At 45.4% G+C, this 23,805-nt stretch overlaps 1 protein-coding gene across 6 annotated transcripts in view; it reads left to right on the forward strand.

Annotated features, from left to right (window-relative positions):
- CASZ1 (castor zinc finger 1) overlaps window positions 1-23,805 on the forward strand; it is a 277,948-nt gene that overhangs the window by 5,256 nt on the left and 248,887 nt on the right. For all 6 annotated transcript variants that reach the window (XM_032708904.1, XM_032708910.1, XM_032708905.1 and 3 more), the window contains exon 2: window positions 19,286-19,363. The gene's annotated coding sequence lies outside the window, so the exon portion shown is untranslated. The remainder of the gene's footprint in view (window positions 1-19,285; window positions 19,364-23,805) is intronic.

A 23,805-nucleotide genomic window follows, 5' to 3' on the forward strand; every position in this document is an offset into this window, starting at 1 on the left:
TTTTTGCTTATTTGATTCTGGTAATAATGAAATGAAATGACGGGAAATCAGTTGCTCCCCTGGCGCTCTCACTCTGTCTCTTCCTTCATCCTCTGTGTCTAAACAAGGAGTCCAGAATTAACTTCAGTTAGCATTAAATTCTTTCAGGCCTTGAAGACAGTGATCAGTGTGTCCTTTATTTTGTGCCAGGTCACAGGACATTCGTAACAAAAAGGCAAAAATCCCTTGTCCAGCTGTTTGCTTCCCTGCTGCCTGAGATGGAACAGCTGGTGAACTACCCTTGTGAGGAAGAGGCTGCAGGAGATCAGTGTGATTCACAAGGAACCCCTAAGTCGTGGAGACCCTCTTGGTCCCATACCAGCACAGACTGTTGCTCCTTTGGGTGCTGCCTACCCTTATGCAAATACTACTGTCATATTTGGTCTGCTAATTATGAGTATTTCTGTGGGTGAAGCTGTTGCTCTGCTATTTTTAGGAAGCCTGTGACTAGTCGCGTCCACTGAAACCATCACTGTTTTTCTGGAGACTTCTGTAGACTTTGGGACAGGAGGTTTCTGCTTTGCCTAGAAAATTATTCTGTCATGTTATATCTGCCTCACCAGCTGGAGGAGCTCACAAACCAAGAGGGGCTTAAAAGCCAAATCCTTTCTTGCTTTGTGCCCTCTAAACATCAGGCAATTGAAGGACAAATGCTCCACTGTTTTGACTGGTAGAGTTTTGCACTCTCTTAGCATAGGTGTTAATGTGAAGTTTAGGAGGAGTTGGGTAGAGTGGAATTGGGGGAACTGGAAGGAAGCCTGTGTCTGCCTGCAGAACGTCTCTGGCATCAGAATGAACCAAGGCATCATCCAGGAGCAGTGAGATGCAGGGAATATGGACCTAATGATACAACAGGAGCATGTTGCTGGAGACCCTGTCAGCACTCTCATGCTTTACAACTCTATCTGACCCTTCCCGGGAGGGTGAGTTTCTGGTTTGCATTAGCCCAGATGAGATGCAGTGTTGACAGGACTCAGCAAGGTTTGCAGGGAGCTGAGCTCACTGGCCACCCCGTGCAGTAACAGAGCCACGCAGGAGGGAGTGTTGCCAAGTGGGTCCCTTATAAAGCAGGCTGAGGGTGCAGCTTCTCAAGTGATGGAGCAGAGCCTCCTCCTTCCCCTTTCCCAAGCAATTCAGTGATCATAGCCCACAAAACCAAAATAGCTGCCAAAGGACAAGCTGGGTTTCATTTTGCTGCTGGTGGTGTTTGAATGGTGTTTAGCATAGAAATTTCATTCTTCAGTGGGAAGGACAAAGTCCCCACTTTGTTGTCTCAGCTCCAAAAGGAATGAGTTTATAGGCATAAGAGTCACAGAAATACCTGTTTGCACCAGAGAACACTATTCTGATCCATCAGTGAGACAGTGGGAAGCACTGCAGACTTGTAAAGACCATTTCCATACTGGAAGGTCCAGTGGGACAGGAGAGGGTGATCTCTGAAAATGTGTATTCCACATGCTTAGCTCACCCTGTAGAATCCTTGATAAGGTTTACCTCTGAAGGTAACCAGCTTTCTCTGTGCTGCATCTATCTGTCTCTCTGTTAAGTGGCAGATGAAAAAAAACCTTGGGCATTGGGATGTGCCTTGATATCCCTAAGACCCTGGCAGAGTTCAAGCTGCCCTGGAAGTAGAAGTTGTTTCTGAAATTAGAGTCTTTCAGGCCTGAGGATGGGTGAGAGAACACTGCAGTGCACTAAAGAGAGAGAACACTTTACTTTCCTGAAGAAAATGAAAATTGGCTCCTCTGTGAAGCTCTTTCCAACCAGTTTATGTAACCCTTGCTTGGAAATGAAGCAGAATGGACCAACTTGTGATTTATGACAACTTCCTTTGGCACGTGCTCTGCTCTGTTTGCACCATTGCCATGGCAGCAAAGGAATATTTATTCAGCTACCTCGCCACATCCTGGCCTTCCATTGGAGACCTGATTCAAAATGGCAAGGAAAGCTAGTTAGCACTTGGGAAATCAGAGGTCAAATGTTATCTTTTCCTATTCTGCTCTTGCACATTATCATTTCAGACCGAGAAGGAAAAGCCTTGTAGAACCACTCTTTACATTTAGAAAGCTGCTTTTATCTAAGGGTCTTAAGGGCTTCATAAAGCTGTGGTGAAAGTTTCTGGGTTTCTCTGGCCCATGTGGTCTGAGCATGATGGATTTTCTGTTTATGCACAGCCAGCCACAGTTAAATGAGCAGCACAAACTCAAGAGAGTGAAAAAGGGTAAGAGAAGTGAGAACTGATTTTGAGTAGGTGGAGTGAGCTGAAAAGCCAGGGAGTGTTCAATCTGCAAAACAAGGGATTTCTTCTTTTAATGTGGGATTGAAGAAAGATGGAGAGGGGTGTGACACACTAAACACAAAGACTGAAATTCAAGACTAGGTCTGGAATCCTGTATAGAAGCACACAATGGATAAATAGGGTAAAAATGGGGTTTACTTATGTCCAGGAGCTTCCAGGTTATTTGAGACTTCATCAGTTCTTAAAAACCTCATTCCTCTGAATTAATACCTTTTATTCAATGGCTCTTATTTCATCCTTTGGGGTCAAATCCTTGCTTTGGGTGTACTGACTTTGCTTATATGACCAGGCCTTTTATTAAGGTTCTTGACTGTTGGCATAAAGCCTTCAGGATCAAAATGAAGCAAGTCTTCCTCACCAGCTGTGGTCCAAGTGCTCATATGAGCCAGAAACTGCTGTTCAAACAGTAATCATGAGGTGCCTTAGGTTTTCCTTTCCATGATGTATTAACACCATAAACAGATCACCTGGAGCAACAATGTCAGAGCAAAAAGCTCTGTGGTTCCTAGCAGTTATTGCAGGCACGGATTTCTGAGTGGAATGGGTTAACTCATGAATTCTCAACTGTTTATAACAGGCAGCCAGTGTTCTGGGATAATGGTGTCAAAAAGCAGGCTGGGTTGGGATGCTCTTTGAAACAGGCAGACCAGGCATCCTTGGGGAAGGGTTGATGATGGGGTCAGATAATTCACTCTTCATGTTAATTCTTCTCTTTGGAGCCAAGGAACAAGTCTGTTAAAATGTTTGCCCAATACTTTGGGGCCAGCAGTTATAATTACACTTATTCTAATACATATCCATGCACTTGGTGACTCACTGATGCAAATCTGTTTGACTACTTCCAGAGGGGTTTGCAGCAGCGGTGGCAGAGGAGGAGACAATCTGGTCTCTGGGTTTGAGCCCCGTGGTGAGATTCCTGCTCCTTTCCTTACCCTTGCAGCTGTGACGGAGCGAGTGGGGAGCCTGGATTTTGCTTTTGGTTTAGCTGCGGCTCTGCAGCGAGACCTGACCGGAGTTCTTCACTGAGACAATGTAATTGGGACATAAGTGAATTCCAGTCAGTTCAGGAAACACATCCTTTCAGTTCCTGAAAACATGCTATTATTAATTAACGAGCGCAAATACTAAGGGGGCCGCACGCCTTTCGTTCCTTGGTCTCAGACTTGTGTCTCTCCATTCGTCTCTTCTTGCTAAATTTTTCAGTGTTTTTAACATCAGACTGATGTTACGTATAATTACCAACTTTGCACCAAAATTATATTTGACATGGCTTGTGTGGGAAATTAGAGCATTTCAGAGACTACAAATTCACCTGGGAAGATGAGCCAGGCAAGACAAGGCAGCGCAGAGTGGAAGTAATTTGAATATTACATGTGCCCTCCTGAAAATGCCAAAATCATTTAAATTGCTAGAAAGGATATTTTCCCTAATTAGCTGTGTGTGCTGGAGGGTTCATAATAATGCACTGGATGTGGAAGAATGGACTGGTAGAATAGAGGCTGCCTGTGCTCCGCAGGGGGCAGAGAAGAACTGGCACTAGGAAGGGTCCCCTCTTTCCTCTCTAAAATCATAAAGATATTTATTATCCCTGCAGCTATTTACAGCGATTAATCTCGTTTTCAATGTGTAGAGAATGTGCCCAGTTACCTGGTCACCCACAGTGTTTGCTACTGAGGGAACCCAGGGCTGTGCTGGCTGTGGGGATGTGCTCCAAGCTCAGATCCTTTGCTATTTGCCGTTGCAGGAGGCTCCAACTGCCTCAGCTCTGCTCCACCCTCAGGCATCACTGTGCTGCTCTCTGACACTTCTTCAGCTTCACAGGGTCCCACAAAGACAGTCTCCATTCCCCTCACTTTGCTCCTTTCTCCCTGGGGCCCTGCTGGTATGTTCTCACTTCCTTCCACAATTACAGTGATAGCCCCAGTTAGGCCAAGCCAAGTCTGTTTTTTTTTTCCTTTCTAAATTATCCTGATGACTGTAGACATTCTGGGGAGATGTATGCAGGGAGAGCAAGAGGCAGACACACTCTCACGGATCTTCTCTCTTCCTGACATCGATTGTTTAAGCACTAAACCATTCGCTGACTCTTGTGACTCTAAATGATGTGGGGCTTTTTCGAGGTTTTCCTCCCCACAGCTACAGAAACCGCACTGGAGCACGAGGCTCTCTAATGTGAGGGCTTCCACCTGTGACTGTGGAGCGAGGCTGCTGCTGGTTCCATCTCCCTTTCTGCCATCACCGCTCCTGTGGTTTCTGCTTAGTTACATATTCATTTTTATAATGCAATTATCATCTTGTGGGATAAAGGAGGGGAAGACACCCTAATTAGCTGCTTAAAGCACTTTAAAACTGCATGTGTCCGTGTCTTTAAGGGAGACAGGGCTGCAGAGTGGATGCTGTTGCACTGTGCTGCATGTTTCCAGTGCTGAGCATTTCTGGTAACAGGATTGTACCCACATTGTCTGATCCATGCCATGGCAGTGATTTCCCTATTTAACTGTCACAAGGTCTGGATCCCATTTCTTCCTTGCACCACAAGGTATCATTTGCACCCTGGCAAAGGGAATGTAAATCATTACCCTGTTGTGCAAGCAGGGAGTTTTGGCTTGGGAGCTTTTCAGAACTGCTTTGTATGGAATGAACAATAACACGAATTTCAAGACAGGGTAGAAATGGCCTTTAAACTCTTCCACACCCATTTTCCTGCCAGGGATCCTGAAGTGCTGTAGTCCAGGTTCGGAGGTGGAGAGACATCTTATTCCCAATGAAATGGGAACTAGGCGCCTACATTCCCCTGGGGATCTGGCTGTTAACTGCATGGAAAGGCTGCTTTGTAACAGCAAAGAGGAATGTAAATATTGGCCCAGGATGCCAAAGCCTACACCTGCTTTTTGGGAAACTGCCCTGGCATCTTTAGTGTCCACAGAGTGGCTGGGCCCTGTGGTTAAGGTTTCAGCATGGTCCTTGGCTTGCTTCCCTTAGAAAGATGAAGAGCTGAGTTGATTTGAGAACATTACTCCTGGAGAGTTCATTGATTCCTACCCTTGCTTTCTGAGGACTGCAGGCAGGAGTGGGGCTTGTAGTCGTCCAAAGCACACGTGCCCCAGTTTGTCAGTGTCACAAGCCAGGTGTGATGCCTTTTCCAGGTGACAACTTTCTTGGAGGTTCAGTACTGAGGCTTGGTATCATTGCAGTTCCATGTGCCTGGTGGCGATGGCTGTGTCCAGGAACAATGAAAGGTGATGAGTCTGAACAGGAAGGGAGGTGGCTCCAGGAAAACTTGAAAAACAAGAAGCATTGTTTTGTTTTAAATACCGATTGTTCTGTTGTAACTTGGGCGACTGTTTACTATTCTTGCTGCACAGGAGAGGAGGGAAGTGGATGAGTAACAAATTCGATGAAGGGCTTTCCTTTGCTTACAAAGTGATAGTTACACCCTCTCTCAGACCCATTTTCATACAATCCATGGCCTTGCTATTACTTTATCAGCTTCCATATTCCTTTAGTGCAACTTCACTTGCAGCTCAGGGTTTCAGGATCCCTCGGAGGGTTCCCGATTTCGGGCTGCTCTCTGGAAGCCATCATTGGCCATCCCACTGCCATCCACAGGACAGCAGGGAGGATGTGCACCCTTGGCATGAGCAGCCCCACCTGTAGTAGCAAAGCTTCCATGAAGGACAGCAGGTGGTGTCCTCCAGAGAGATTCCATAATGCTTTCCCTGTATGATGTAGCACCACTTCTGGCTTATTTACTACAAGGAAGAATACCCTGTACAAAGAGCACGTGGAGATGGCAAGCATTTACCTCTGCCTCCTTGTGCTAGCAGAGCTGCCATCACTACCCAAGCAGATTCTCCAAGTTTTCTCTAAACACCTCTCCTCCCCATCTCCAGTGTGATTTCCGTAGTCTCTTTTCTTGGCACTAGATGGTGCCAAGAACCCTCGTGCAGTTGCAGTGAGTCTGAGGCCTTTACTTGCTTTGTACCTCAATGAGAAGATGCCTCTGGCTTGGTACGCAGGCTTTTCAGGAACTGTTTCCCCCAGGGGCTGTTTCCCAGATCTGCCTCTCAATCAAGGAAGAGATTTATGAAGTGGAAAGATGTCACAGAGACGAGCTGGCATGATGGGAGGGAGGGGAAGATTATCTTCTGGGCTGTGGGCAGAATTTTCACAAGATGTACAATTCATAATTTCTTCTTTGGAATTTCCTTTTTTCCTCTCATTTTTCTCTAAAGAGTATAAATGTTAGTGAGAGGAAGGAAACAGCAAGGGCTACCCAAAGAGATGCACAGTGAGCTCTTCTCTGAACAGCTCTCTGTGCCCTTCAGGCCTGACCTGAAGCAGCTTCTCATAAAGCAGCCCTGTCCAGCAGCCAGTTCCATGAGTGTATTCTTGCTCTGATTTATCACCCACAGTTCTCTCCCAAACAAAGGATTCTAGCATGCACACAATTATTTTCATTTTAGGAGCTAGTAGCTTCCAAGACTACCTGAAATCAGCAAATTCCCTCTCCCTGTCCTTGTATGAAAGACAAACACACCGCTGAGTCCCACTAATGCTGATCATCTCCAGAGCCCTCATTTTAAGAGCAATATCCCTATTTACTTTGGTGAAGCTGTTAAGCATTGTAGCTAATCTCAGGTGCTGAGAAGTGAAGCAAGTGACATAGCTGGGGATGAAACCCAGCCTCAGATGTTAACTCCTCTCCAATTCTCAAGAGCAAGTCCTCCAGAACTGTAGAACTCCTTAATTCATCAGTTTCTGATGCATATCACCTCCTTAAAGGATTTCTAAATTTTGGTTGTCAGTAATTCCTGGCTCCTGGAGCAGACCCTTGTTTTCCAGATTATTTGAAATGAGTAAATGGAGCAATTTGATTTATTTAATTTTTTAAACACCCCTAGTTTTGCTCTGTGGTAGACATGAATTGCCCCACTTACTCTTGCAGAGTAAATGGGATAGGCTCTGGCAGATGGATACATCGTGGTTTACTGTGACAGACAGTTAAAAAGCCAGATAATTGCATTTTTACTTCCTGTTTTGCCTAATCTTGTTCCATTCCTGAACTTGCTTGTCCTTTATTTTTTGCCCATCTCATTCCTCACCCACCTCCTCCCAGCTCTGGCCAATCTGCCTCCCCTTTCTTCTTTCCCTGTCCTCCAAATGACTACACAGGCCACCAGCAGTCACATCCTCTTGACATCATCCCATCAGCAGACTGTGGCTGTGCCATGTTCGTGTGCATATGTTGTGACAAAAGCAGCACAACCAGATAGGGAAACAGGGGGATCAAGTACCCCCTGAGGCCTTCAGAGAATCACAGGGAATGGGAGGGAAGAGCTGGGTTGTTTTTACAGAGGAGGATCCAGCTGTTCTGGGGGGTGTTAGATCCAGCTGTCAGCTGAAATATTTAAAATCTCTTTCATTCCCCTTGCAGTGCTGCTCTATTGCAGCTCACCTGCACTTTCCACTCACATGGTTTCCTCTGCATTCCTGACTTTGGGACTGCTCTCAGAAGCAGGTGGCTCTAGAAACTTCCGAAGGAAAAAGGAGTCCCCTCTCCCTGCTGAGCAGAGTGTTGGAAGCAGAGTCTGAAGCAGGCAGATGGGGCCAGCTGGGCAGTTTGCACAGTGTAGGAGCCCAAGCAGTGGCAGGACTGAGCCCTGCCCGTGCAGGGGATGGAAAGCAGGGCAGCAGTGCAGTGTAGCTGATGTGGGGCTGGGAAACAACCCCTGGAGTGTGGACTGTCTGTGCTGGAAGCTGAGATGTAAGTCCTGTGAGTAGGGACCCTCCTTCCCCCAAGTCTCATCAAGCAAGAGATGGCACATGCATTGCTTACTCCTGTGCCAGGCAGGTATCATGAAGCTTGTTTATTTGTATTATGGCAGCAACAAAAGATGCTGGATTTATACTCCAAGATTTAGATGTGCTGTGCAGAGACCAAGAGAACTAACTTTAAAAAAGCAGAAGTCAACACAGATAGGGCAAGCACCCCCAAAAAGTAATGGTTGAAAAGAGCTGAATGGAAAGCATAAGTGACTCCTTACCTCTGCATCTTCCCTCTCTCTCTCCTAAAACATGCACAAATGTACAAAACCCATTTTCTTTACTACTCATTCGAAAGTATGAAGTTTATTTCCCTAAACATCATTTCACCTTTGGAGTTGGAGTAAATTCCCACCCACCCTAAAAATTGACCCCATGATTTCTTTGAACAAGCTTCCCACAGCCACCTTGTAATGAGAACAGTGGTAAACTGCTGAGGAGCCCTTTGTGGTACCCTGTTCCATCAGCTGCTCTAATACCTTTTTGATTATCTCAGTGGACACAGATATAAATGCTGCGCCTTGGATCCCTCACTTGCAAGCTATCTCCATTTTTTTTGCATTTTCTTTTTAAAATAAAAATGACTGCTGATGTTTATGCCCCTGTAATACATTATGTATTATTTTGTTTTAAGCGCTGCCTTTTGCATCCTGACAGTAACAATAAAATGTGAGTATGGGATTCCTAATACAGACAGACTAATGTTTCCACTGCTAGCCTTCCCTATCTCTTCTTTTTTTCTTTCTGCTCTCTAAGCACTTTTCTAAAGGCTCCTTTTATATTCCTAATAAAATTAGAGCAAAATACATCGATTTACTGGAAAAGAGGGTTTGGGTTTTTTTCCTTGGTGATAGCACTTTCTCCACCACCCACCTCTTAAAAATGCTGGTGAATATTCCATGTAAAAGACCTCCAGTTTCTTCTTATTTGTTTTTTTGTTTGTTTGTTTTTTAATCAGTTCCCCTGTAATTTTTACCCCCTTGGCTCTGAGAACACTCTGCTTGTTGCCCCCACCACAGACCATTTTGTCTGTGCTGATCTTCTGAAGTAATTACCTTTCATTAATGCATGTTAGTCATATCCCCAAATACCAGTAAATGGCTGGGCTCCTCATACTGGGAACTGATCTGGTTGGGACCTTTGTGCTCTTTTTCCACCTACAGATTGTGCAATCCATATCCTGATGTCTGACTTCCACTTTAGTGTAATGGATCCCCCTTACCCCTCTCCTTGTTGCCTCTCAAATCAGGTTGAAGCAGCTGTAGATTATCTGATCAAACTCTGTGCTGGTGTCACACTGCTGTAGGAAACCTCACCTAAAAAATTAGTCCTGTTGTGGTCACACTGCTGAATCTCATGGTTGTAAGTTGTGCTTTGGGTTCTTTATCTCCTATAGGGATTTGGGTTGATCCCATTGTTTTGAGCCTGCTTGCAGTTACAATAAGGGGAGGGAACAATCGAAGCCCATTGAGTTTGTTCATACTCTGCACCACTGGAAACCTTTCAGAGCCTGTCACTGTGCTTTGGGGATTTTAAATTTCCGAGATATTCACTTAGTTATGGAATAGGCTAAAATCTGTCATGCTGATTTAATGAGAGAGGAGGGGAGGGAAGAGACACAGACACACAAAAAAAAGCAATTTTCCTTGTAACAGTTGTGTTAAAATATTGATACAGATGCATAGTGGAAAAACTTAACGAGTTGTTAGTGTTAGAAATAATGCCAGCATTAGACATCTCTTGTGTGCAGAGTTTCCAAGATGGTGCTTAGCATTTCTGGGAAAGAGATCTCATGAGAAATGTGGGATTGCTGTACCTGGATCAGACCAGTGACACTTCAGTCTGGTGTCCTCTCCCAAGGCATCTAAACTGTCCTTTACCACAGAAGGTAGCACTGAGAGCAGCTGCAGTGCAGTGAAGACCTGGAGGTTGTTACCAAAAGCTCAGAGTGAGGCTGGGTGCTGAATGTTCTCGAGTGCCCTTTATACTGCATCTCCTACCAAGGGTACACCTCGAGTTCAGAACCCAGACCTTGTGGTTAAGGCAGTACATTGGCACACACACTGTCCAGTCATGATTCTGAACTGCTGCAAGCTTTAGGTACCTGGGGCACATCACCTGTTCTGTGCATCACCTTTATAAAATAATTTTTTCCCTGTTTCTCCATGGAGTATCCATTGGCTCTGCAGGGTTGCAAACACAGTATAAAATATGTCTTTTCCATACATTTTTACTGTCTTCAGTGCTGTGATTCCCTGATTTTGATTAAGGCTTCAGCTTCTGATACCCAGATGCTGTTGCTGCTTGGGTTCCTTGTCAAATTGAGATGTCTCAAACCTTTCAGATGGTGAACTTTCCTTGGGGCTGTGTGTTCTCTGGAATGCTACAGCTTCAGTTTGGGTTTAACAAAGAGATGTGGATATCTGCAATAATAGGAACTTCAGAGTGACCCACAAAGTCTTTTCCAATGCTGTCCACTAGGCCTGGGCTCTTCAGCTGGTTCTTACTCCTGGAAAAGTCACCGAAATAATCCATTCTGCAGAGCATAAACCAAGTCAAACTGGGTATGATGGGCTCTGTTAATGCAGACCTCTATCCATCAGAGACTCAGCTGAGACCACTAAATCTGAGCATTCCTTTTAAGATGAAAATGAGAAAGGAATTAATTTTAATGAGTGATGTTTTTGCTGCTGCTTGCCCTGTCGTGTGCGGCCTCTGTGTAGGCAGTGTGATCTGCCATCATGTCAGTGCTCCATGATCAAACCCCTTCCAAGAGGGGATACTTTACATGTGTTTCTGTGTCAATTCTGGTCCCTGAAGAACGTTGCCAATCCATTAAGAGCCTGGCAGGCTGTACTGGGAAATGCTAGCATGAGCAGAGAAGAGAGAGGCAAGTCTGAGAAGAAGGAGGAAAGAAAGATTAATCTGAGCAGAAATTCTGCATCCAAAAGGATTTCTGGGGGTGGATTGTCTTCAGCTTGTACTCTGCAGAATGGTGTTCACTTTGCTGAAGGGCTTACCAAGACAACTTCCCAGCAGAAGAGATTCCCTTAGGACTGCAGACCATTCCTGTACTGTGCAGTTTGCTTGGCATCCCTGGCTCTTGCTTCCCAATACCTTGTATCTTAGAGACCTGAGAAAACTAGGAGTATGCTGGGCTGTGCTCTTCAACAATCTGCTTCAAATGTAATGCTTGAGTCCTCTTAAATACTGACTCTTTGGATATCTGGTGTTACTGAAGGCAGTATGGCTTTGGGTTGGGTTCAGTAAGTATTGATTCCTGGTCATGGTCAGAAATCATAGACAAAACTGAAAGATGTTTCCCTTCAATCAGACTGTTTTTCTTTCCATACCTGTTTCTACAGACAGCAAGGACTAGGAAATCCTGCTGCCATGGTATCTGTTGCTGCCCCTTGTGGGCTTCTGACAGTGGGCTGGACCCAGAGATACCAAAATTGTTTTGTCCTACTTTAGGTGGTCTGACACTTGCAGGTGTATGGCTCCCAAGCAGAAAGGATGAAAGGATAGCCCTTTCCATTGGGAGTGATGTCGGGGTAGGGGTGTTTTATACTAAAGAAGGAAAGTGGGGTGAGGGTCTCCTGTGGGCTCTACAGTGTTTCTAAACCAATGCTGGGCTCAAAGGAGGATGCACAATACAGCATGTGGAGAGCTCAGTCCAGGTTCCTGTCAATAGCAAATAAATCTTCAAAAGTCTTCTCACATTTGGAATTAATTGGTGGGGGAGGAAGAGCACTAGCTTTTAATATACATCACTTATCTGTAGATAGATCTGTGCAAGCCCCTCCTCTGTGTCCCCTTATGTCAAGGCTTTAGTCTGAATTATTCCCCTCCCCATTACCAAAAAGGCTTCTGTCTCCCACTGCTGAAATCTCTGCTCATTTAAGCAGCAGGGAGCGATGGCTCCATCAAAAACCTACCAGGTGTCCAGAGGTGGCAGTGGTAATGGAGCAGCAATGTTGGAATTGAAAGGACAAGGAGCCTGTGAAGCAGTGGGATTGCTGCAGCACTGCCATTAACTGATCCTGGGTAAACGAGCAGCACCAGTGCCAAGCTTTCAAAAGCTGTCTTTCTCTTTTCTGGGGAAGTTCCAACCTGATTACCAAGTGCCCTGCTTGAGATACACCTTAGAAAGGAAGCATGAAAAATACAGAAGCATATGATTTTGAGAGGACAAAGAGAGGTAATTTCTAGGCAGTTTTCTCATGTTTGCACCATTTTGAGTGGAAACTGCTCAAGGTACCTGCCATAGTGCACACTGGTTATGGAAAGAGGCGTGTTTCCATTCTCTTTACTGGCATTACACTTATGAAGGAGAGTGGGATATCCTTCTCCACCTGACCTACCAGCCAATGTGAGCATAGCTTACCACTGGACTCTCTTCATGGGAATACTGACTGGTGTTGCCTTCTGGGACCCCAGTGTGACTGACCCAGTAGGGCAGGAGTTGTGTGTTCTTGGTGCAGACTGATGTCTTTGGTTCCTTTCTGGCTGGGACCCCGGCTACACCCTGTGCTTGTGGGCTGCTCTCTTTTAGGCAGCTTCCCCTCGGAGCACCAAAGTGCCCCCACAAACCACATGCCAGGAGCTCTCCATTCAGGTTTGTCTGTCTTCAAATCCCAGTTTGCCTGGTCCCTGAAGCAGGCTCGGAGAGCAATCAAAGCCACTGCAGTGCAATTTCCGACTGAGAATTTCCTTCCTATTTCTGAGCTAGTGTGTGTGTGTGTGTGTGTGTGTGTGTGTATTTACGTGTTTAAAAAAAAAAAACAAACCCCAAACATTTTGGTTTTGTGCACTAAGCACTTTTGAGGGCGATATGGGGCCCTGTAATACGGAGGTTTATAACCTCCTCAGCTAATGCTCTCTGACACTCTGTTTTGATATCATTACTACATTATACTCACAATTTTTGAGTGAAAAAATACAGTACTTAGAAAGTCGAAATTCATAAATAAATTCATGTCAAACCGCACTTAATATTGATTTTGTTAGTGTTCAGATTCAATAATAAGGTACTGCGTGCATGAATATTTAAATATAATCATCATTTCTGCATCTCCTAATGGCCTCTGCTCTTCTACACTCAATTTAAACACAATTTAAAAACTATAATGTATTGAAAAATACTAGGATTTAGCAATAAATCACCATTGGGATACTCCAAGCCTTTTATAGGATGGCTCAATATCTGCTTCTCAAGGGACAGCACAATTAGATTCATGTTTTTAAACTTCTCAATTATCCATATACCATAATTTTATGTGAAAGTTTGTTTCTCTTCCTCCCCCCTCCACCCCTGCTCCCCCTCCTCACCCCCCACCAGATACTCTCCCAGTAGGAAGCGGAGAAATCGCTAAGTGTTCTCTTAGCTGGGTTAGTATAGTAAAAAGGAGTCAAAGGTCACAGTCCTCAAACTGAATTAAATCCAGAGGCTGTCAGGGAAAGCAGAACGCTGACTCACTTAATCACATTATTTGGGGAAAAATCTAGGGGGAGGAAAGAGATAAAATGACTCAAAATGAACTCGCCAAGGAGGAAGCGGAGTTTTTATATTTATTTAAAAAGCAATATTCGTCTTTATCAAATAGACGCGGGGTGGTTCGATGAGGACGGGGCTGGCCGGGCACTCGCGCAGTCGCAGGCGGCAGAGCCCTGGCGGGCAGCGCTCTCCCGAGCAGGACCAGGCAGGGGAGGATGCGGTGCCCTCGGCTCCTCCAGTGCCAGGCGGGGTTGGTTGGTGGTGGGGGGTGTCTCTGTAGTGCTGGTCGCTAACCCATCTGCACCCCACACCCTCGGAGGTAGGTCATTATCCTTATCCTCACTTTGCACAGGGGGAAACTGAGGCACTGCTGCGTGAAATCCTTATGGCAGAGCCCCAGTGGCACAGCTGGGAGCTGCTCCTTGGGCTTCTAATGCTGGACCCTGTGCCCAAGCTATGTGGCCGTTGTCTGCCTCCAGTGTCCTCGGAGCCTGTGATGGAGAGGGAGATAAAAAAGCTCTAGGTCAGAATCTAAAACAATGGTGCTAACATCTCAGGAGAGCAGCAGATCCCGATGGCACGGGTGTGGGATTGGCTCTGCTGGTGCTGAGAGTGGCTCGCCAGTTCTGCTGAGCATGTTGCTATCAGATGTGAGGAAATGGTCAATAGACAAGAGAGGAGTGGAGGTGTGGTGTCTGATGGACGTGGCCATGTCACTGGGTGACACTGGCAGTGTCACACAGTGCCCTTGCAATGCTCTATAAATGGCCATGTGGGGTTGGCCGTCACAATTGGCAAGGGATCAAAGCATGGCCTGACACACCCTTGATGGTGGAGGGAGGGCAGAGGGTTGCTGAGATGCGCAGGGGCTGCTCACCAAATATCCAGAACTCCAGGCTACACTGTATCTGGCTGAGTTTTCGCTTTTATTCTATATTTCACCTAAATTCATTAGAACTGTTTCCTAAAGAAGTTTACTGTCTTGCATCCAAACTAGTTTTTTTATTTCATACATCTGGCAAAGCGTCAGCTTCTGCTGCCTCGGGGTCACAAGCAAAGCTGTAAAGTCCAATGAGTGGATAAAACAGACATGATCAACTGTAGAAAACTCTAACCAAGATGAGATGTAGCCATTCTGTGTGCCAGGCCAGTGGGGTTTGAAGGTCTGTTCATTCATTTCTGTGGAGGGGAAGACAGGCATTCCTTCCTGCGCTGGGTAGGAACCACTGTCACCTCTAACAGTTCTAGAGCTCCCTTGTCAAGCCCTGGTGTTGGTCTGCAAAATATGTTTGTAATCCTGATACCAAATATTGTCCACTTTGCATTTACTCAAGTGAAGATGAAGGGGTAGCAGATTTCTCTTTAAGAAGCAGGGAAGGAAGGGTATTGTGACAATTACGTGGGTGCTTCTGGAGTTTTAAGGATTTTTTTTTTTTTTAGATTGTTTCTGAGCTTCTCCAAAGTGTCAAAGAGTAGAAAAATCTTATCTGAAGGGAATGATGTGTGTGGCAAATGCAGTTCTTCACATGGATTTCACCAGTTTTTAAGTGGATTCCTTCTTCAAGTATACAGAGGGACTGTTTTGGGAGTGGAGTATTGGCCCTGTTTGAGAACCACTGGTACACAGCACTTCAGCTTGGTGGAAGCTATTGGGAATGCACACCTCCATGAGTGGCAGACATGGACTTGCAGATGGAGGAGCAAATTCTCAAAGAGCCCCAGCAGCTCTCTGAGAGGCATGAGAGGAGGTGCTCAGGTACCCAGAAAAAGCTGGCAGCAAAAAGTGTTGAAGCTCTTTCACAATTGCTCACTCCCAGGCTCTGCATAGCCACACGTGACACGGCAGCAGGAATTTCCTGTCCTGCCTAACGTGGTTGTCCCTTTCCATTAATTTTTCGGTGTCCACGAGATACCCGATGCCGCTCAGGTTGTAACCACCCCGGTTGTGTTTCCAGGACCATGGTCCTGTCGCAGTAGATGGAGGGGGCGGGTGTAACCCCCGAGTCTTTGCCGTTCTGAAGGACGGGCCCGCAATGGAGCGCCCGCGGGCTGCAGGTGGCGCTCGGGGGGCGCGGGGAGCCGCTGGAGCCCCCGATGTGCGGGGGTCCCGGCTGGAACCCCCTCCGGAACCCCCTCCGAGCGAGGTGTCCCGGCTGGGGAGGGGGGCACGGGTGTCTGGCTGGCATCCCCTCCATGTGCGCTGGGGTGGGGAGCCGCCTGGCACATCCCCTCCGTGAGGGGTCAGCCCAGTGCTCGCGGGTACCAGCTGAGCATTGTTTAAAACAAGTGTGCTCGGTGAAAAGCCACTGGTATCCGCGGCCCGTCCCAACAGATGTCACCAACAGATCCGTATTGATTCCGAGGTTGGGCCCTTGGCAGTGGTGGAGGCAGATGGCACGTTGCTAATAAGCACTGAGTGCTGCTGGCAGAGCAGTGAGGAGAGGTTGGATCAGTGGGATAGTGGCACAGTGCCATGGGCAAGTGAGGGGCGTCTTTGACCATCTTTGTCCTCTCTGCGTTCATTCCTTTTTCTGGCTCTGTGAAGTCTAAATTTCTTCACCCTCTCTGAACCTTTGCTTTTCTTCTGGTTTCTGTGATAATCCCACTCTCTTTTCTCCTATTTCTACCCCTTTTTTTTCTTATCTGATGCTCATGCCTTTGCCTGGAATGTTATTTTGTTACCAGTAGCATCCCTTTCATGTTTATACCTCACTGCATCATGTTGGGTAGGAGAGAGACTGAAGACTGAGGACATTCCTGCTGGCTGTTATAGAAGAGCGTGGGTATTACACCAGACCTGAAAAAAGGTCTATGGATCACTTTGGATAAGCATCCTTGATTCCAAATGTGGTGACAGAGACTCATCACTGCTCAGCAGACTGAGGTTTTGGCTGTTATCAGACTGTTGCCTGTTATCAGCAGAGGAGACAGAACATGCAGCACCACCACACACGGGCTGACGCAGGGACAGCAAGAGCAGGGAGCATGTGCACCCAAGCACATAAATGCTTGAGCTCTGAGGAGTGCTGGTACATCTCCAGGTGCCTCTGTGCACTAGGAATTCTACTTATACATCAGGAATACTCAGGAAGGGTTCCTCATCTCCTAACTTCCCACAGTCAGGCACACCTGGATGAATCAAGTGGTCATTATTGTATGTATATAAGATTTTTCTACTATCTGTTGTGTGGCAACTTGGATGCCACATTAGGCTGTGAAATACCCATTCCAACATGGTTGCTTTGCTGCTGATATTTTTTATAATTTATATGGACTGGCTGCCAGATTACATTGTGCCTAAATTCCTCACATGAAGGGAGATCCCTTTCCCATTTCCTGCAGAAAGTGTCCCAAGCTCAGCATCTCCAGCCTCATTTAGTGGTGTCACATGTCACAAGACACCATCCTCAGTACCTGGGGTTGAGCTCTTTAACCAGCCCAGCAGCTGGAGGCCACTGTTAGAGCCCCCAGTGCTACCTGATGCCATTCTTCTTATTGATGTCTCTGAATTAAATTTGATGATGACAGGAAACGTGACCAAAGAAACACACTGAAGTGTGAAGGGTTGGTCTCTCAGTCTTTCAGTGGTGATCCAATAATTTTTATTTCAGTACTTAACGGTCAAGAACAGTTGTGAGTTTCCTTTCTTATGATAAAGGCTTTTGACTTCCACCTAAACTGCAGCTCTCTTTGTGATTGTAATTTCTGGACTAGGGAAATATCTTGATTCTCTTTCAGAGCCTGACTACGATAGCTAAAAATCTGGACTTGAGTGCAGCTCCAGGGAATCTGCTTGCAAAGGGGAGAAACCTTGAGTGCCTGTAGAAGCTGGCTCTGCATTTGCCCTCAAAGCTTGTATTTTCCAAAAAAGGAAAGGGCAAAAAAGCGTTGAACACTGATTCTTTGAAAGCTGTGAAACTCAGAACAGGTGTGAGCACAGGCAGCTGCCGGGGTGCTGTGTGCAGATATTCCTGCTAATGCCTCCTTAGAACTTAATCTCTGAAACCATCTGCTTATGGTGAGCACATGTCCCGGGGGAGGGGGGCAGGAGCAAATCCAGCAGCCCCGCAACTTCTTCCTCTGTAGCCTGAGTGAGAATTTTGAACAGCAAAGCAAGATTGAGTTGTGTGTCAAGAGACCTCATTTCAGCTTTTATGAAGCAGGAAAACTCCCGTGTCAGTTCCCCCAGTTCAGGGTAGTTACTGATGAGTCTCAGAGATCGAGATCTGATTCACGACCACCCGAGCAAAAACAACACCCAAGCCTGGGTTTGGAACTGTCATCAGCAGAACTCTGTGTTCCCACAAATACGTGGGGTCAATTTTTCTGACTTGAGGTCTCAGTCTGAACAAGATCAGCTAAAAGCTCCAGCCTGTGCATTCCTCTGGTTTTCCAGTCTGAAGTCACTGTGAAGTTGAGCAAGTCCTTTGGGTTGCCACCTCTAGTTCAGCTCTCCTGATTCTCTCCAATGGAGCCTCCAACACTTATCTCTGAGTAAATCCCTTCTCTTCCTCATGCCTTTCTTCTCCTCCTGTTTCTTCGGTTTTCTGACTTCAGAAGAGAGGGCCCCTGCTCCAGGGTGTCTGTTCCTAGTTCAGCACAGTGTATCAGAGGCTCAGAGATGTTACTGTGCTAATAAGTGAATCAAACCACCTGCTGCTGCCTGCTGTGCTGCTTGCTTTTTACCTGTGTACACTTGTCTGCAGAGGCCAAATTGCTCTCAGCCACTGACCTGTTAATGAAAAGCTAGTTTATCAACTTTGGCAAAAGAAGAAAGCAGTATTGGCCACTGCTGCCCTGTGACTGCCAGAAGCAGCACGGTGACAGGAATGGGTCATACTTCAACCCATGACTGAAGGGTCCCCAGCTTCAGAGAGATGTTCAGGGCCTTCCCCTGCATTTGGTGCTGGCCATAAAAAATTGATCATCCTTTGTTACAGCTTCACTTCTGTCACTTTCCATCCCAGAGTCTGTTTTTTACAGAAAACAAGCTACATTCATCAAAAATGACAGAACACAGACTTAATGTAATCATGTATGGGAACATGAATTGCAAATGCAGAACACAAGCACTAAAATGTATTTTCCATTACTGCCACAAAATGAAATAATCATGAACATTTTCCCCAAGAATGAGAACACATGTGGAGTACACTGACACCTCAAAATCTGCTGCTGTGCCCCGGCTTCAGGTGCAGGTGGGCTTCGTGTGTCTCAGCAGGGCAGGGATCTGCCAGTATCAGAGGAGGTGGCTCTGTTATAATCCTCACCATGGAAACTTGTGGTGGTTATTAGTTACAGCAGCTTCTGCAGGCTCGTTTGGGTGACCTTCTGGTCATCTCTCGTTGTTAAAGATTTTGGGGTGCTCTTAAGCATAACTGAGCAGAGGTGCTGAAAATATAGACAATATATAGACAATGCCATGTTGCTCCTTAATTCTAGATTCTACTTCTAACTGCTATTGGATCACTTGCTGAAAACCTCAAACAAGTCCTCTCACCCTACCTTCCTTTCGTTCATAAGCTGTAAAAATACAGATATGTCTATTTAAAAATAAAATCTATTAATTGATTTAGAGTTGGTACAGGATGGCACGTTAATCCAATTTTTCCTATCCCTTGCAGATGCACTGGGCTGCAGCTTGGCCACGCTCTGAACATTTGCTGTACTGCACTCCAGATGTGGCTGCCTCTCACAGACAGGTAAGGTTATACCTGCCTTTATATCTGATTGGTTTATTTGCTTGTAACTTGATTTAGTATCAGAAATGTAAATGACTGAATCACCTCTGCTGATCAGGCTGGCAGGAGAGGCAATGAGGAAGGGTAATAGAACTGGGCATAGCCAATCTGTAAACTAAACGAAATCCAGGACTTGCTGGGTTATTTAGATTATATTAAACATATGCAAGTTTTCATCCAGCCTGTACTTGCCACAATTCTGCAAATACAAAGCCACTAATGAGGGGTGTTGGAGCCTGCCCTGCTGAAGGATAGTTGGATATGGATCATGGTGATGTCTGGAAGGGAAACTACTGGTTTGATCAAAGCCTTGTACTCAGACAGCACTGAGTGCTGATGGAATGATAGGAAAGAATAAGGCAGAAAGACAGGGGCTGGTTTACATCTCATCCAGCAGAAGCTGTTATGAGGGACTTATTGATCTCTGATTCAGCTCAGGCCGTGGGTTAAATGATGGGATATATTTGAAGAGACCAGTGTAACTGCACCCAACAGGAGGTGCTGGAGAGAACAATGTGCTGTGCTGGGGTGGACTTTTTTCCCCCCAGAGAAGATATGACCCTGTCATAAAGGGAAGAGGGAGAGATTTTGCTCTAAATGAATTAAAACAATGTCTTTGCATGAGAGCAATTCAGATTATAAAAAATACATAAAACAAATAGACTCGGCAGCTGTAGAATCCAAGAGAAAATCTGGATTTGGAAGAGATTCTTAAGTTTTTTGTAACATGACAGTAAGAAAAAACATTTGGTCTTATGCATCTTTCCAGCTGTTTACACATAATCTGTGTCTTCTCTGACAAGTTTGCTTAAGGAACTTCACAGACATGTTCATATGGTCATATAAATGCAATTTCTCTCTCTATATATACATGCACATATCTCCACATTCTTGTACATTTGACATACTTTATGTGCATGTACATCATCTTATCAAAATTAACTTCCTCTTTGAATTAATGTGCTTACATGCATATACATCAGCATGTCCCAAGGTGCATATATGCATCTTTGTTCATATTCCCCTGTATGCATGAGGTGATCAACATAGTCAAATTGAAAAATTAAGTTATTCCAAATCTGTGTTATTTCTCATTTTGTTCCCGGGGGGTAAATGGACCCGTTCCAAATGAAAGGTAATCTTGGGACCTGAAGTTTTACGTTTCAGCATATAATGTGGTTTTAACACTCTGTACCATCAAGTGTAAACTCTTCAGGGCAGTTTGTAGATTCCCTTCCGTGTTTATGCAACAAAGGCAATGTCAGATTGTTTAAGACTTTAGGTGCTAGGACAGTGCAAATAGTTAATAACAACGGTCAGATTCTATGGGAAAATGAGATGAGCTGGGCAGGCAGGACCCTTAAAGAACATACAAAGCCATCCACATGAACTCTTGAAGACGATTTGTCACTGTTTTTTCCACATGGTTGCAATACATTCCCTACAACTTTGAACACGTACCCATTTCAGTGTTGTCTTCGTGTAGCTCATAAAATCCAGCCCATGTGGGTTTCACAGACTCGTCTGTAGAGCTAATGTACGTATGTAGTAAAAAGCACAAACTTTCATAAACACCCACATAACGTATCAAACACGTCCCGATCCGTGCCCAGCGTATGTGGGTCACTGCAGAGCCGTGTGTCACACACACATTTACACAGCCCGAAGGACGCGGTGTCATTCCCGCGTGCCTTCAGCCGGGAGCGTGTGTAGGGATTCACGGGAGCAGGGAATGCCGCAGCCCGCGCAGGCAGCGTGTCCACACCTTCCAGAAGAGGGCACCTGTCTCCCGGCGCAGGCAGCATTCCCGATCCAATGGCCCCCAGCCTCTCGCACCTGGGCACTCGCAGCTCGCCTGCCAATTTGAGGTTAAGAGTGCCAGCACAGAGTGAAATATTAAGGCAGCCGCTTGAAATTCAAAGTGTTTCTTTTAATTAATGGGTGGATGCCACAAGTTGATCCAATCCAGCTCTTAAATTAATCTTAATTACATGGATTTTGTAACTTTGGCATTAGCCAGCCACACAAAATATGTATTTCATAATCCTAGAAACGGGTGAAAAAGACTGCTGCTGAGCTGAGAAGTCAGCTGATGATGTTATCAGGCTCTGTGGCTGTGGGTGTAAGTGTCATTGGGGTGTGTCTGAGATCTTATCAGGAATACCAAATTAATTCACTCCTGCAAATATCAAAACAAGCTTTTTTACCGGCAAGTAGGCAATAGGCAAGAGATTCCTGAGCTGCTATCTCTGGAGTTTCTGTGCCATCCAGTGCTGATACAATAAAGAACTGAAGGATCAGGGAAGGAGAGCTGGTGATCTGTCCTGTTTGGTAACGAGTTTTGAGTGCATACCCAAAGATGCTACTCAAGCTCTTAGCTTGTTGATTTGGACTGGGGACCAGGAATTCTGCCTTCCTAACTCTGCCATTGGCATGCTGTGTGAGCCTGGTCAAGGAGAGGGAAGTTTTCCATCCCTGAGCTTGTTTTCCCTACCTGCATGTTTATTAGTTCAGACTTCCCTTTTTCTGGATGGGAGCTGCCTCTCAGCGTGTGTCCATTCAGCACTGTATGGCATCTAGGTGCTACTCTGCTGCAGATGATGATAATGGATAAATTGAGTTATCTCAGGAGAATTGAGACTTGTACTCTCTGTTAGGGATGAGCATCCAGGATCTCTCTGAGCATCCATCAAGCCAACTTTAAATAGAAAACAGAGCTAGGAATAGATGGTCAGGGATATTCATAGGAAATGCAGACACACAATTTGCCTAACCAGTCACTGCATATTCGTTAAACAGGAAGCAGGGCCTTGGCTATCTCCAGGGATTGGCATTCCCTTGGGATTAATGTTGCTGCTCACTGGATTACACTCCTGCTTCTGCTGATGAAACGTGAAAAATGATGGATGAATCTGGGAGTAAACACAATTGCAAACTGGTATTTAGTCATCTTGCTCTAAACCTGAGTCAGGATGAGAGCAGAGTGTGTACCTAGCCTGGCATGACTGGTTGTGGGGTGGCAGAGTGAATCTGAGAGCCTTTTCTGTCACACCCAGGGGGCAGGAGGAGCAGTGGGAAAGGCAGAGGATCTGTTTGTGTGTAAGCACATGCTCCACAGGAGGAACCTTCTGTGCACACAGGTGTGCACACATGCACACCTGTACCTTTCATTTGTGCCTCCATAGGCATCCTTGTCTTCTTCATTTCCCTTACAACACAGACACCTGAAATCTTTGTAGAAATAATTTTTCTCTTGAATGGGCTTGTGAGTGTTAATCTGACATCTGACCTGTGAGTTCTCTCAGTGCATGTCTGTGTGAAATGCTTTCTTTGAAGACAGCCCCCCCCTTATTCTTACAAACTTTTCTTGTATTTGGCTGACTTTCTACTGCTGGTAGGACTCCTGGTTAGCAATTTTACATTCTAAAGCTTTTCCTGAGGTTGTTTTACAGGGCAAGGTTAGTTTGGATATCAGTTGGAAGGATTGTTCTTATAGTACTTTTGGAAACATAAATGAGAAAATGTTAAACATCATGTCAATTTGCCTAATTGATGGGAAACTTGATTGTGGCCAGGGAGGAGTGGATTTCCCTACTTCAGTCTTATGAATAACTTGCTCATCTGAAAAGAGGGAAAATCCTGTAAATCCTGGCAGCCAACACGATTTCCCTCACAGGTTGAGATTCCCCCAGAACACAGAGAAAAAACAAGGAAATGATGTGCCTGACTCCCTTGGAACACTTTGTAATGCTGAACCTGTGTATTTGATTTGTTCTGGTTGGAGCTGATGGAGCCTTCCGTGGACTCTAATTATTTTTACTCCAATTTTGTCAGATTTCTCGTGCTTTTTCTCCAAAGCACTTGTTTCTCAAGTAACGGCAGCAGAATCTGGATTAGATAGACTGCTCCTGGAACTCTGTATAATTCTGTGCTCTTGAGATACTAGAACATGCTCACTTTTGCAATTTCTAATCTCCAAGGCTTGTTGGAGTTGGTGTGACTTGAATAGCAATGATACTCAACTTCCTCGGGTTTCAAATTCGAAAACCTTTAGATGTCTGAACTCATCCAGCAACGGGGAGGAAGCCAGCAGGCAAATGGAGAAACCTTTCCAGCTTTCAGTGTAGGTAGGAAACAGAATGAGTTAATGTTGGCCCAAAGGGCCACAATAAATAATGAGAGCTCTTCCAAGTATATCGGGGGAAAGAAATACGAGAGAGAAGGTAAGCCCATTAATAAATTAGGAGAGAGCTGGAATCAATGGTGATTCTAAAATGGCTGAGCTACTTAACTTTTTTTTTAATTGGTCTTTAAGAAGAAAAATATAGAAATGGAATATGGACCATTAGGAAGTAATGAGCATCTTGGCACCCTGGCTGTTGATGTAAAGCAGATAAGGGAAC

This window comes from Chiroxiphia lanceolata, chromosome 22 (genome assembly GCF_009829145.1).
Source record: "Chiroxiphia lanceolata isolate bChiLan1 chromosome 22, bChiLan1.pri, whole genome shotgun sequence".
Lineage (NCBI taxonomy): Eukaryota > Metazoa > Chordata > Aves > Passeriformes > Pipridae > Chiroxiphia > Chiroxiphia lanceolata.